At 40.3% G+C, this 13226-nt stretch overlaps 2 protein-coding genes across 2 annotated transcripts in view; one reads left to right on the plus strand and one right to left on the minus strand.

Annotated features, from left to right (window-relative positions):
- cd34 (CD34 molecule) overlaps positions 1-11736 on the plus strand; it is a 286734-nt gene extending 274998 nt beyond the window's left edge. The window contains exon 9 of the transcript XR_007449636.1: positions 11489-11736. The gene's annotated coding sequence lies outside the window, so the exon portion shown is untranslated. The remainder of the gene's footprint in view (positions 1-11488) is intronic.
- magi3a (membrane associated guanylate kinase, WW and PDZ domain containing 3a) overlaps positions 1-13226 on the minus strand; it is a 199109-nt gene that overhangs the window by 105566 nt on the left and 80317 nt on the right. The gene's annotated exons all lie outside the window — the stretch shown is intronic.

The following is a 13226-nucleotide window of genomic DNA, read 5'->3' on the forward strand; positions in this document are numbered from 1 at the left end:
GTCACTGTTTTTGTTTGTTTGTTTGAGATGATTATTGAAAAGCTGGTTGTAGCTTGGTTAAAATGTTCTAATAAAGTAAAGATAGAAAATATTGCAATATCTTGTGTGCTGTAAAGTGGTTTGAAAAAAATGAAATCAGAATTGGCCAAAATCGGAATTGGCCATCCAAACACTCTGCAAATCGGAAATCGGTATCGGCCCAAAAAATTGTAATAGGTGCAAGTCTATGACAAATAAATTTCCCCAGTTTTAATCCTGTGTTAACTGATCATTTATCGCTTGTATGTGCCAAATATATGTCCAAAAAAATCAGTATTTTTACATCAGAATCACTCCTTATCTGTAAAACCAAGTGAGGTGGTGTTATTTTTTGGACTCATCCTGCACTGAGGGAACTTTACAGAAGTTCATCCAATCAACTGAGACTTCAGGCAACTAGTTTGCCACACTGGTCCGATAAAACCACACATCACTGTTTGTGGGTCGTAGTAGCTACTAGCTAACAGAGCAATATGGAAAGAGATATGAAGAGATGTGTGTTTGGATATCAGTGCAAAACCTTTGTTGACATTCATTTTTTACTGGGAAATATGTCACAGTACAGAAGTTAGAGACACTAACTTTTGTTTCACGGGGACTATAGGGCAGAAAACACGCTAAAAACTCCACCAACACCAAGCTTGCGAATGCTAATGCAAGACATTCCCATATCATTAGAGATCTAAAACTGCATCTATCAAAATGTGTGGCCACGCTGGGCTAGAAAAAGGGACTTGGTTTTTATCTTATGGTGGTGGCGCTTTGAGCTTTCATTCAGATCCAGAAAGATCAATCTGCTGGTGGTGTGAGAGTTAAAGTCAGAGGATCACCAAAGTCATTAGGATTTACCCTCTGGAAACTATCAATGTCTGTTCCAAATTCCATGACAATCCATACAACAGTGGACGAGTTATTGCAATTACCGGGGGACTGACTGACATCGCCATACCTAGAGCAACGTTGCTAGCGTAGCCGAAAAACCTTTGACTATGTCATGAATAGACTCCACATTCATGCATTTGACGCACTAAACTTGCATATTAACATACAAATTAGGGCTGAAACTAACAATAATTTTCAAAGCCTAAAGTCTGCAACTCTGTACCAGTCATTCAGAACTGAAGAAGCTGAGGCGAAACATCTTCAAGAAACGAGTGCTAGCATCCCTGCACTGGCTACCCATCAAATACAGGATTGATTGGTTCTTTTATCTGTTTTTAAGGCCATACATGGGCTGGCACCTCAGTACATTGCTGAACGTCTCTGCCCCTACTCCAACTCTCGACCTCTTGGATCCTCCGAACATTGTCTTTTAACCTCTCCACGATCGAGGCTGGTGTGTAACAGATACCATGCCTTTGTAGTCGCTGCTCCAAAGCTCTGGAATAGCCTTCCCCTCTTAATCAAATGCTCAACCTCCTCTGACACTTTTAAGACAAATCTTAAGACGAACTTGTTTTCAATGGCAATGGTTTTCAATAGTTTAGCATTTCATCTTATCTTTTCAGGTTTGTAATTGTTCTTACCAGTTTTATTCTGTTTTATATTTGTGTGTCATTCTTTTATTTTGTACAGCACCTCGTTCAGCTGAATGTGCTATATAAATAAAGTTGATTTGATTTTGATCTATAAAATGTCAGAAAATGGTGAAAAATTGTGATCAGTGTTTCCAAAAGCCCAGGATGACTTCTTCAAATGTCTTGTTTTGTCCACAACTCAAAGATATTCAGTTAACTGTCATAATGAGTAAAGGAACTATAGTAAATCTTTACATTTAAGAGGCTGGAATCAGAGAAATGTGACTTTCTTTTTTCTTAAGAATGTACTCAAACCAATTAATCAATTATTAAATCAGCAGGCGGTTCATTCAGGAGTTGACAATGAATCGATTAAAATACTAATTGCTGCAGTTGCACTCACTGTGGTTTTCTTTCTCTCTTATTTGGGATAAAACCTCTTTTTTCTTATTACTAGGTATTTGGATTACTCATAGTATACACTTACTTCATTTTCATTTGCAGTTTCCTTTAATGTGATTTTTGTCTAGTAGAGCTTAATCAATTTATCCTGTGATCTGTGTCACATGACCACTACACGAGTTCTTAAATTGCACACCTGTTTCCTGTGCATTTTACACCCTGATGGAGACTTGAAACACTTTGGTTTATCCATGTATTAATAAAGGATTTTTAACTACAGTCAGAGTGCCTCAGATGCATTTTTGGACTGCCTGCCTGCACCATGGACTTTCACACTGACTCAGCTGGACAGTTGTTTTACGACACAGTAATACTTTCTGTATTTTGTAATTTTTTTTTCTGTTATAACTTCTGATAAATTACAGCCACATTTTAGCAGCTATTACTTTAAAAGGTTCAAAATGTTTTGTTGTCATTAAATTAAAATCCAGCTCCAGAATACTGAGGTAGAGGGGCAACGAATAAAACTCAATTTAAAAATAAAAGCCAGTAAATACCATCAAAACAATGACTGAGATGTTTTAAGTCAGACCCTGAGATGAAGCTGTCTTTGTGTCAACAGGGATAGCAGTTTTCATTTATGACCCCGGGGTCAGATAAGAAAGCAGCCAACAGGAGGGTCCCTCCGCCTGATAAAGCACAAAGGAGATAAAAAGCCTGCCGTAAAAGAAAAGCAGACGCAGGTTGTAAACACTAACAACTGGTGGGGGGTGCACGGCGCTGCTGTAAACGCCGTTTGTATGAGGGTGAGCGTAGTGATGAACCAGCCTGTGATTGATGCCACTTATATCTGTCCTATCCTCCTGCCCCCCGGCACAATCACGCCGAGCACGGTGAGACATGCACACGGGCTCAGATTTATGATATTGGGGCATTGTTATGAAAAATGATAAAAGCGTTTTCAAGGTTTTGGATGAATGAGAGCCAGAATGAAAGGCAAAAAGGAAGAGCAGTAATTGAATTCTGCAAGGATAAATGTTGGAACGCCGGCCCATACTGAATGCAGTTCGCTGTAGGGTGCTTTTGAATGAGAATAATAATGAAGAAGAATAGAAAACAGACAGAGGTGAGGAGGCGAGAAGAGGGGTATCACAGATTTGCATCTTCTGTGCCATGATATCACTGTGTGTCAAATCCAGCCTGCAAACGCTGCATATATTCACACAAGACTCTTTTCACATGTCGTTTGGCCACTTGACACACCATCAGCCTTTATACTCCGCATAAATATTACATGCGAGAGGTTCACCGTGCTGCAAAACTGTCTGATGGAACAAAGACAGACATACACAGTGTCAGACGCAGCAAAAGGAAGAGGCCGAGTCAAAATAGAGACGTCAGAGCTGTCTACATTTTTGAGAAAAGGTAGCTTTCAGAAACAGAGAGAGAAGCAGAGCCGTGACGTCAGATCAGTGTCGGAGTGGTTCCAATGGCTTGTCTTTTCATTTCCAGGCTGCATTCAGGCCTCTGAGTTGGTTGAAAGAGAGAGAAAAGAGGAAGGCAATCAACAGAGAGAAGCATCAATCATCCTGACGCCTTCTGGGGATTTCAATCCTGGTGACTGCGCAGATACACTGTGCAGGTTGTTTTGTCAAGAAGTAAAAGCAGTGTCACACACAGTTCTTCGTTCTGTTGGGAATATATGGTGCTGCTGCTGCTGCTGCTGCTGCTGCTGTGTGACTCAAAGTGTTTTATTCCATTTCAAACAGAGTGACGATGTTAGAAAATAACATCTGTTTTAACTTGGGCGCGTTTTGTGTTTCTTAAATCCCCAAACACTCTTCTGGAACACAGCTCTATCCATGATGATGATGCAAAGAGCTGCAACACATGATCCTACCGGACTCTTTGCTCTTTGAAGGGGTTTGTTTCCTAACACGCATCTCTGCTAATGTCCGACTCCACACCAGCACCGAGAAATAGGTATTTCCACACATGCATCCTTTGATTTTTACATAGTTTCTTAGGGAAAATGGAGAAGAAGTCATTTTCAGCTCTTACGTGGGTGTAACTGGGCTCTTTGAAACTCTCTAACAACAACAACAAGGTTCTTACTTAACTGCAACCAGCCACATTACAGTATCTGCAAAGAACTTAGGGTGGAAAACACACTCAGACAGAAGAACACAACACGTTCGCAATGTCAAGGAAAGATAAAATGTACATTTTCTAGAGCGTCTACATTTCCCTGAATTTAAAGCGAGTTGGTCTTTGGTGCAAGAAATGAAATTATGAAGGCAATCGCTAGAGCTAAAGTTGCATTGTATGTTTCTGCAAACCACAGATACATTTGCACGTTATTATGTAGCACTGTGGTTAATGTGTTTTTAGGTTTAGGCAAAAAAAAAAAAAAAAAAAAATCACATGGTTATGGCTAGGAAAACATGTTTTGGCTTAAAGGGATAGTGCACCCAAAAATGAAAATTCAGCCATTATCTACTCACCCATATGCCGAGGGAGGCTCAGGTGAAGTTTTAGAGTCCTCACATCCCTTGCAGAGATCCAAGGGGAGAGTGGGTAGCAACACAACTCCACCTAATGGAGGCTGACGGCGCCCCAGATTCAGATGTCCAAAAACACATAATTGAAACCACAAAGTATCTCCATACTGCTCGTCCGTAGTGATCCAAGTGTCCTGAAGCCCCGACATAAAAAGTTGTTTGGAAAAACGTAATTTAAACTCTGTTTTTAGCCTCATTGTAGCCTGTAGCTCTAACTGCCTCTCCGTGCACCGTGCTCACGTGTGCCCGCTTGCGCAAGACCGTGAGACATGGGCACCGCGTTCATGTGTGTTCACGTGCTTTTGCTGGTCTCGCGCGCAAGTGCACACACGTGAGCGCGGTGCACTTTTCATGCTACTATCCTCCCAGGAAAGGTAGCAATGTCTCAGTAAAAAACTGCGGCATCTTATGGCACTATTCTGTCAGGAAAAGCAGTGACGTCTTGGTAAAAAAATCAAATGCTTTTCATGCTTAAAAAGCTGCTGAAAATCTAGCCACAGGTCACTGCAAACCATCCACTTTTGGTGCCTTGAGCAGTTGAAAACACAGCAACAACTCACTAAATCACAACTGGAAATGTTGTTTGTTGATCTTGAACAGTGGTCGGCAACTTGGCAGCATCTCACCTTTGTGTCACACTTGATAAGATACATATGAAATGTGCAAATGGAACATATTCTTGGTTTGTACAATGCCAACATTTTCCTCTGCTGACTGAGCTGAACAGCCTCCAGAACATAAAATATGGCATTTACAGGCAACACATCCGCAGCAGTATTTCCCAGAGTGTGTGCTGAACACTGATTTGAAAATGCAGAGTGGGCTGGTTCTCAGAACTGGATCCCAGTTTCAGTCACACTTTCCACCCTTGCACCTCTCCACCACTGCCAACATGGAGGCAATAGGTCTTTTTCACAGTCAAAATTCTGACCTATCATAGTAGGAGAAGCGCTAATAACATTAACAATGGCTCCGGTCTATTCAAGTGTCGCAGTGAGGCATGACAGTGGCCCGGTGAGCACAATAACAGGACCCTGAAACCGAAGCAGCTAAATAGAATTCGGCCATTATTAATTTTATTATTCACACCTGTGCTTTTGCGACTGTGACATGTCAAAGTGTCTCCCGTGAAAAAGGCCTTTTGGCATCTGCAGAAAAGAATTTGCAGGGCGCTGTGAGCTCTGCCCACCTGGCCGAACACTACAGGAAGCAGGTGGGGCTGCCAGATTTGTAAAGTTTATAAAGTGTGTAACATACAAACACACACACACACACACACACAGAACAAAAAGCTGTTTGCCACTTTCATAATGTCAGAGCAGCATTTCTCTGGGAGTACACAAAAGCCTTCAGAGGGTTGGATTTACCATTAATGCTGCTAAGGCAACAGCTCACAAAGTGAAACTGAAACCTGCTCATTTTATCCATCAGCAGCAACTTGACTGTGACACAGAAAGCACAAGGACGTCCAGCACAATGTCACACACAACACAGCAAACACAACTCTTGCCATTCATACATATGATTACCAAGGACCTAATGTAATGTATAACCATATGGCCTAATTTCTCCAGCTGTATATGGCAGTATGATTGATGCTGGAGTGGCTGTACTTAATACACAGTGGAGAGGCTGTAGTTGGTGCACTTGAGGCCAATCAGACAGCCTGCCTGCACGCAGAGAGGCCAAGTTAACTTCTGACTGTCCTTGAAAACTGGCACGATGCTCCTCTACAGCGCCGTATTAACTGGCTGGATGAGAGCAGCTGCAAAAGGTCTCCATTCGCAGGCTATAAGGCACCCTCGGGTCCCTGGGGTTTGTAGTCTGTCTAGCTCTGTATGTAATTGGTTGTGGACAGGTCATAAAGTAGGTTGAGATCACAACCCCACAGCGGTCTCCGGAGCAATGGGCTGCGGTGGCCCCGGGAGATTTTTGTTAAATTTCCCTTTCAGGGAACAGCGGGGCTGAGACAGGCTGCCAATGTTCTGCTCTAGACAGTCGAATCACTACAGGACCTAACAGGACGTTACGAGAGGGAAATAACCGTTTCCAGCACAGCGCTGCAGCTCAGAGAGGCGGGCATGCTGAGGTAACCTACTTAGAAAAAACATCCACTGGCTTTTAAGTGGCAAAAAGGCAGGCAGTGAAGAAAATACACACAGCCGTGCTACAACTGAGGGGAGACGCCACAGGTGGAAACACTGTTTTCATGCGCTGGTCAATTTTGAGATTTGGGCTGTTTTGCAGCCACAACATGTCTTCTCTCAGACTAGTGGAGAGGAAACATCCAAAATACTGTTTATGAAAGAAGCACATTTAATAAGAAAATGCCTCATTTGCAAAACTAAACGTTACATTTCTGAAACTTGCAATGTAAATAACAATAGTCTTAATCTAAGTCATCAGCAGGGGGAAGTTTCTTGGTGAAATTTGTTACAAGGATGCATCGATTTATCACCCACACATCGGTATCAGCCGATATTTGCCTTGTTGACAGCCACCGGCTTATCAGCAAATAAGATGACATTCACTGATGGCAGTGGGGGCTGTGTACTTCGCAGCCATTCGTTTTTCGTTTCGGAATAACAAATTGAAACACGGAAAACCAACCATTATCCGTTTTTTGTTTTGAAATGACCAAACGAAAAAGGAAAAAAACGATCCGTCTCCCGTTTGGGAATTTAAAAAACCCTGTGGGGAAACTCCTTTCTCTATTTTTTGTTCGTTTCTTCTCTGTGACCAGTAAGCCCCTGCTCAGCACACCACCTCCGCACATTCCTTTTAGAAAACCCCCGTCTCGTTCCAAACTGGGTACATAACGCAGCAGTGATATCAACACAGAACATTCCATTTCTTCTATTTTCCACAATAAAACCTGCATATTCATCCAAAGACATATTGCCACCAGGGCCCAGTGCCGCCTGACGCTCTCTGATGACGCACATCTCTTGACGGGTCGTTCGTGGAGCACATAAGAGCTTTGAAATGTACATACAGAGCATGTACATTTCCTGTAACTACTAGAATATTGCTTTATCTGACATGTTATGCTAAAAATAACTTTTATAACTAATCTAGGTCACTCCACATGGACAGTAACTAACAGCATACCACAATACACATTACATGGCCGCAAAAAAATGATATGCAATACGTGAATTAATAAAAAGTTTTATTACCATGGACCAAACGTTCCTTTTCGTCCGCCAGTTTTCTGTCAAAGTGACGTCAATTTCAGTCAAGTCGGCAACTCCTGTTCCAAAGTTATCTCCGAGTTGTTTTAGATAAATAGAGAAAGGAGTGTCCCACAGGGTTTTTTTAAATTCCCAAATTAAATCGGATAACGGATAATGGATAACGTTCGTTTTCCGTTTTTCTTTTCTTTATTGTCAAATAAAAAACGGGAGACAGATTGTTTCCTTTTTCGTTTGGTCATTTCAAAACCAAAAACGGATAATGGTTGGTTTTCTGTGTTTCAATTTGTTATTTCGAAATGAAAAACGAATGGCCGCGAAGTACACATGGTCCTGGGTTTTGTGCTGTGTCACATCATTTTTGCACAAGCTAAAATGATCAGTGATCCTCCCCAGGATGCATTCAGGACTAAAGAACGCCATAAACTGACTATCAAAGCATCAGGGGACGCACCCCTTTGTTTCCCTAATAATGCTACGTTGTGGACAACAAGTCCTTGTTGAACTCTGCAGGAGGAGAGCTAGTTTACGTTAGCTGTTAGCAGCTGATGGATGGAACTAACTCATTATGGAGATTGCACTTAACTACATTATGATGTGTTCAATATCTCTTCGGTAAAAAAGAGCAAGGTAAATTATAACATTTTTATGATGTGTTCAATGTGATCTCCTAAAATTTAGTTTTGGTGAGCAACTTGAATAAATCCAGCTGTTTGAAGGAGACATTTGTTGATGTTGTCACAGCAACATGAAATAGATTTTACAGATTAGAGAGGGACAACAGAGATTTACATGATGGAAAAGGTCACTTTCTCTGTACACCTTCAGATGGACATTTTCATACAAGCCTGGGAAAAATGGGTGCAATACGTCAAACCTTTGCGACCTGACTTTGTTAAGATTATCATTTGAAGGAACATCCTTAACTTTTTATTAATTAAGTTTTCTTTTTTTCTCTACTGTGTTCTCTTCTGTGTCCAGATATTGCACTGTAATGTGTAAATTGTGACGCCACACTGCTACAAACATTTTATTAACTCTGTTTTATTTCATTTTAGCCTTCATCTCTACCTCTCTGGTCGTTTATAGTTTTGTTATATCCCCTTTTTCATAGCCATCCTTTGGAAATGGACAGAAATAGAATATGAATCAATACAAATGTCTCTCTCACTGTTTGTATATTGATCTGCACTGACAAAAGATATGGTAACACTGCATTTCAAAAATAAAAAGATAATAATAAGAAGTTAAAAAAAGATATCAGAGAGGGTATTATGATGTATCATATATCATAAAAAGGCTTTTAAAGCAGCTATAGCTGATGACCGATACCTATATCAATATATCCACTTTAGTTCCCCACCTAATTTTAGTGATCATCAAGTCTCTTCTGTAGTGGAATTAACATCACGTTATGCATGTTTACTCTGATCGTGACGGTCCACAATCAGATGGAGACATGAAATACAATACTTTTCAATGCATGTAATATTCATTCATTGTGCAAAAATAAGAAAAGGAATGTTGGCCGATTCAAATACTTCCTTTTAAAGCCGCTATCGGTCGATACTGTTAACATGCATTATTTTGCATCCCTAGTTTTTTGTAACATTGCTACTCACAATTAGTGCATCTCTAATTGATAAGTTACATTTTAACCCTATTCTCCTAAAGTGTCTTACCCTAACTTTGCAATACACATCTTTTAAAATCAATTTTCTTCTGTTTTGTCTCATAACTCTGAGCCAGAAATCTCCATTTCAGTAGCACCAACATACACCATACATTTCAGGTTCTATTCATGTCTGTATTCTGAAGGTTTTAATAGAGGGGTTTGTTCATATCTCATTCATAGCCAGATTTATATCACATTTTATTACTTAAAACATGGCGAAAATTGATTTTTTTAATGGCTGTTAACAGTATTTTCAGATTTATTGGGTATTAAAAAGAAATATCCAAATTCCCTTTACAGAAACCTCTGACTCCAATGTGTCAATACAATGACACAAGAGTTTTAAACCTGGTTTTATGCAACGTTCATATTTCTGTTTTAGAAATGCCTGCAAATTAGCACATATTAAATTAGATAATGCCTCACTGCATATGAAGCATACAATTTCAGAAACTTGTAACTCATAAAATCATTTTCTTATTGCACGTAATCCACTGGGTTTTTGCTGTCTGAAGTTCAAACTTTGCTCCGTTCTCACAATGTGAACAAGGCCGCAGCAGACAAACAGTAAATACATGATGTATTTTCAACAGGCAGAGAAGAGGAACACACTGCTCTTACCTGATTCGGTCACAGCAAGTTGTGAAGTGATGGAGGACGAGAATCCACATGGAAAAAAGGAGAAAAAGTGAAGTTAATCATCAAATAAAGTTTAACATTTGTTTTATATTACAAGTTTCAAAGTGACCTATTATATTCAATGACATTGGAATTCATAAAATTATTATAGTCCGTGAGTCAGGCAGTAAAATTGACTTTAAGACATTTGCCGAACCATCTCGAGACAATATTTAAAACAGCTCCCCTAACACAGAGACAGAAGTAGGACAGGTGATACTCTGTCTGGTAAATGGGCTGAATTTATATCGTGCTGTTGTGTCTCCTGAAATGATGACGGAGAACATAATGCCTTCTGTACCTGCGTGAATTGATGTGACATGAGATCTGCCACGTGCGCACAAACCATGACGAGGCCTCTAGACAGGTAACATGAATCAAATTACCACAGAACACTATTCATATTCATTACACTAAAGTGTCAGGCTGCCTACCACTGGATATATATTAGAGAGAACAGGTACAGTAATAAAGGCGCTGTGTATAATCTTCTGCATCAAAATCAATTCAGGCTACGTGTGAGTAAATAAAACACTTTTATGACAGCAAACTGAATCCAAACAGTCACCTTGGGAAGCTGTGTGTACGAAAAACTTCTTCCTACTGTTTAGAAAAAGTGAAGAAGAGCCTCGGTACATATCTGGCCTATTTTCTTTTTCATTAAATGTTATATCAAAATAAGAACATGCTGTATTGTTGCAAAGCCGCTGCACAGAAACTCTCTTTCAATAGGAGTCTCTCTCCAGCTGAAACTGTCCTTCACTTTTAAAAACACAAAGCGCAGTGACAGTACATCTGCAGGATTTTCTATACCACATATATACATTCATACAGTGTGGCTGGTGTAGTTTAGTCAAGTCACGGCACTGGATAAAAGGATAATAGTACAGAAATTGACAAACGACAAAAACATGTATTGACACACCTATAACACACACAGCAGTGCAGAGCGCGACACATTGCTCATTTCAGAGCGATGCAGTTGACATTTTTACAGCCAGTGCCCACACTTTGTAAGTAGCAAATGTATCTATACCCATTTGTGCACCCATGGGAGAGCAGGTTTTAAAATGAGGTGTGGTCTGGTGTAGTGCTATTAGAGCTGCCCCCAGATAGTCAACCAAATGTTAGTCAACCAGAAAGGTCATTAAACGGCAAGATTTCATTGGTAAAACTAACAAACAAACGTGAGACTCTATTAGGAGCTGCACCTTGTCAAAATAAATCTAAACCTATATGACCATGTGGGGACTTTAATTTGAAAGGACAGACACAGGAAGTGACCATGCTCAGCAGTCAGACAGGAGTCAGGTTAATTTCCAGGGCTGGTACCTGCGGTTATTCCACAGGCTAGTTAATAACATGTCGGGCAGGAAATCCAAAGTGTGGGATCATTTTGAGAAGGTGAAGGACAAACCCAAGGTGATATGTAAACTCATCTTCATTGGTCGACTACAAACATGACATATCATCTGAAACATGGAAGTAGCTACATGCCCATTAGCCCACAGCGTCATTAACAGGCGGCTCGCTCAGTGTGTGACGTGCACTTGTAGATAAAATATAGGCCTATATTAATGAAGGTTCATTAGTACGGTGTTGTATTTCTCTGTAATGTAGCACAGTGTTAACAACGTTACTGATACTATTCTTTCTCACACCTTCAACTCAAACCACCAAAATATATCATTTAATCATTAAATTAACATCATAAACATGCGGGCGACGAGTTTACTAAGGACTCTGAATTACAACTACTGGTCAACTAGTAAAATTCTTAGTCGGGGGCAGCCCTAGCTCCTACTCTTAGGCAGCAGCAAGCGACTGCGCCAATGAGGAACAAAAACCTGGTCTCAAGTAGTAATGACGCAGTATTTCCTGCTTTTTAAAGGTACATTATTTAGATAGCAAGATGCGCCTACATAGACGGGTTCACAACACACGTACACTCTACTTGTCACAAACAGGGTGGGTGAAACAATACATCATCAATAAGGAAAATATTAATAACTTTCTGTAAAATGTGAACATAGCAGAGAGCACAGCAGAGCTACTGTCCGACTCCATATTAAGGGAGACAATTTACATGTTTACACACAAGGAGCAGCATAATTTCACTGATAATTTCAGAAGCTAGGACTCGTTCTGTTTCCTCTGTCAAGTTTAAATCTACAGCTTTTAGTTTAGCTGCTTCAAGGACCCATGATATTTGCTGCAGTGCCATTACTGCTCTTACTGAATTACTCTCAGTAGGAAAACGCTCGCTTCTCCAATTTGCCAAATCTGCCATGTAAATAGCAATGTGTCAGGTGCAGGCACACTTTGCTTTTAAAGGGAGTGAGAGATGACAATCTGATTGGTTGAAGTCATGTTTACACCTAAGTACATCTATGATTCACTAAAGGACTAAATACAACCCCTGTGCCCGCTGCGCTTCATTTTGGGCCTGGATTTATGTGCCATTTAACTATCAAAGTGGAGTTGGACGCAACCTAAATGCACTTTAGACCAGGCGCTATAGATTTTTTAGGTACAGCCCAGAGAAAACAAGCAGTAAAACAGTGGATGTTGGCAGCTAATCGAACATTTAGAGGGCAGCAGTTCCACAACTTGAGCCCGGCCACAGAAGAAGCAAGGTCACCTTTACGTCTCAAATGGGATGGAAAGCAGAAGCTTGTCAGATGACCGCAGTGACAAGGAACACAGCAGTAGTGTAAAAGGTCACTCAGATATGCCGGAGTCGGTTCAGTGCTTTAAAAACAAAAGTAAAATCTTGTTGTCAGCTCTAAATTTCACTGGTTACCTTTGCAATGACATTAAAATCTGAGTAATATTGTACAGCATTTTAGATTTTGTAAGCAAACATGGTGAAATTTCTTTTGGACAAGGTAATATTATACCTTGAACTGTCTGTTGGCCACAAACTGTACGTACAAAGGAAGGTAAGATAACTCAACTTCCGTTTATTTATGACAAGTTTTTAAAAAATTACTGCAAGAATTCAACTCAATGAGTGGAGCCAAGCTGCTATCGGTCATCTCCAGTGGTTAGATTGTTCTCAGTCCCTTGCTCTGTAACAGAGATCAAATAACCTGGTGTTTTATCACAGAATACATCCATGAAAAATCAAAGACAATACACAATCCAAGCCACCATCTCT

This window comes from Epinephelus fuscoguttatus, linkage group LG7 (genome assembly GCF_011397635.1).
Source record: "Epinephelus fuscoguttatus linkage group LG7, E.fuscoguttatus.final_Chr_v1".
In the NCBI taxonomy this organism is placed as follows: Eukaryota; Metazoa; Chordata; class Actinopteri; order Perciformes; family Serranidae; genus Epinephelus; species Epinephelus fuscoguttatus.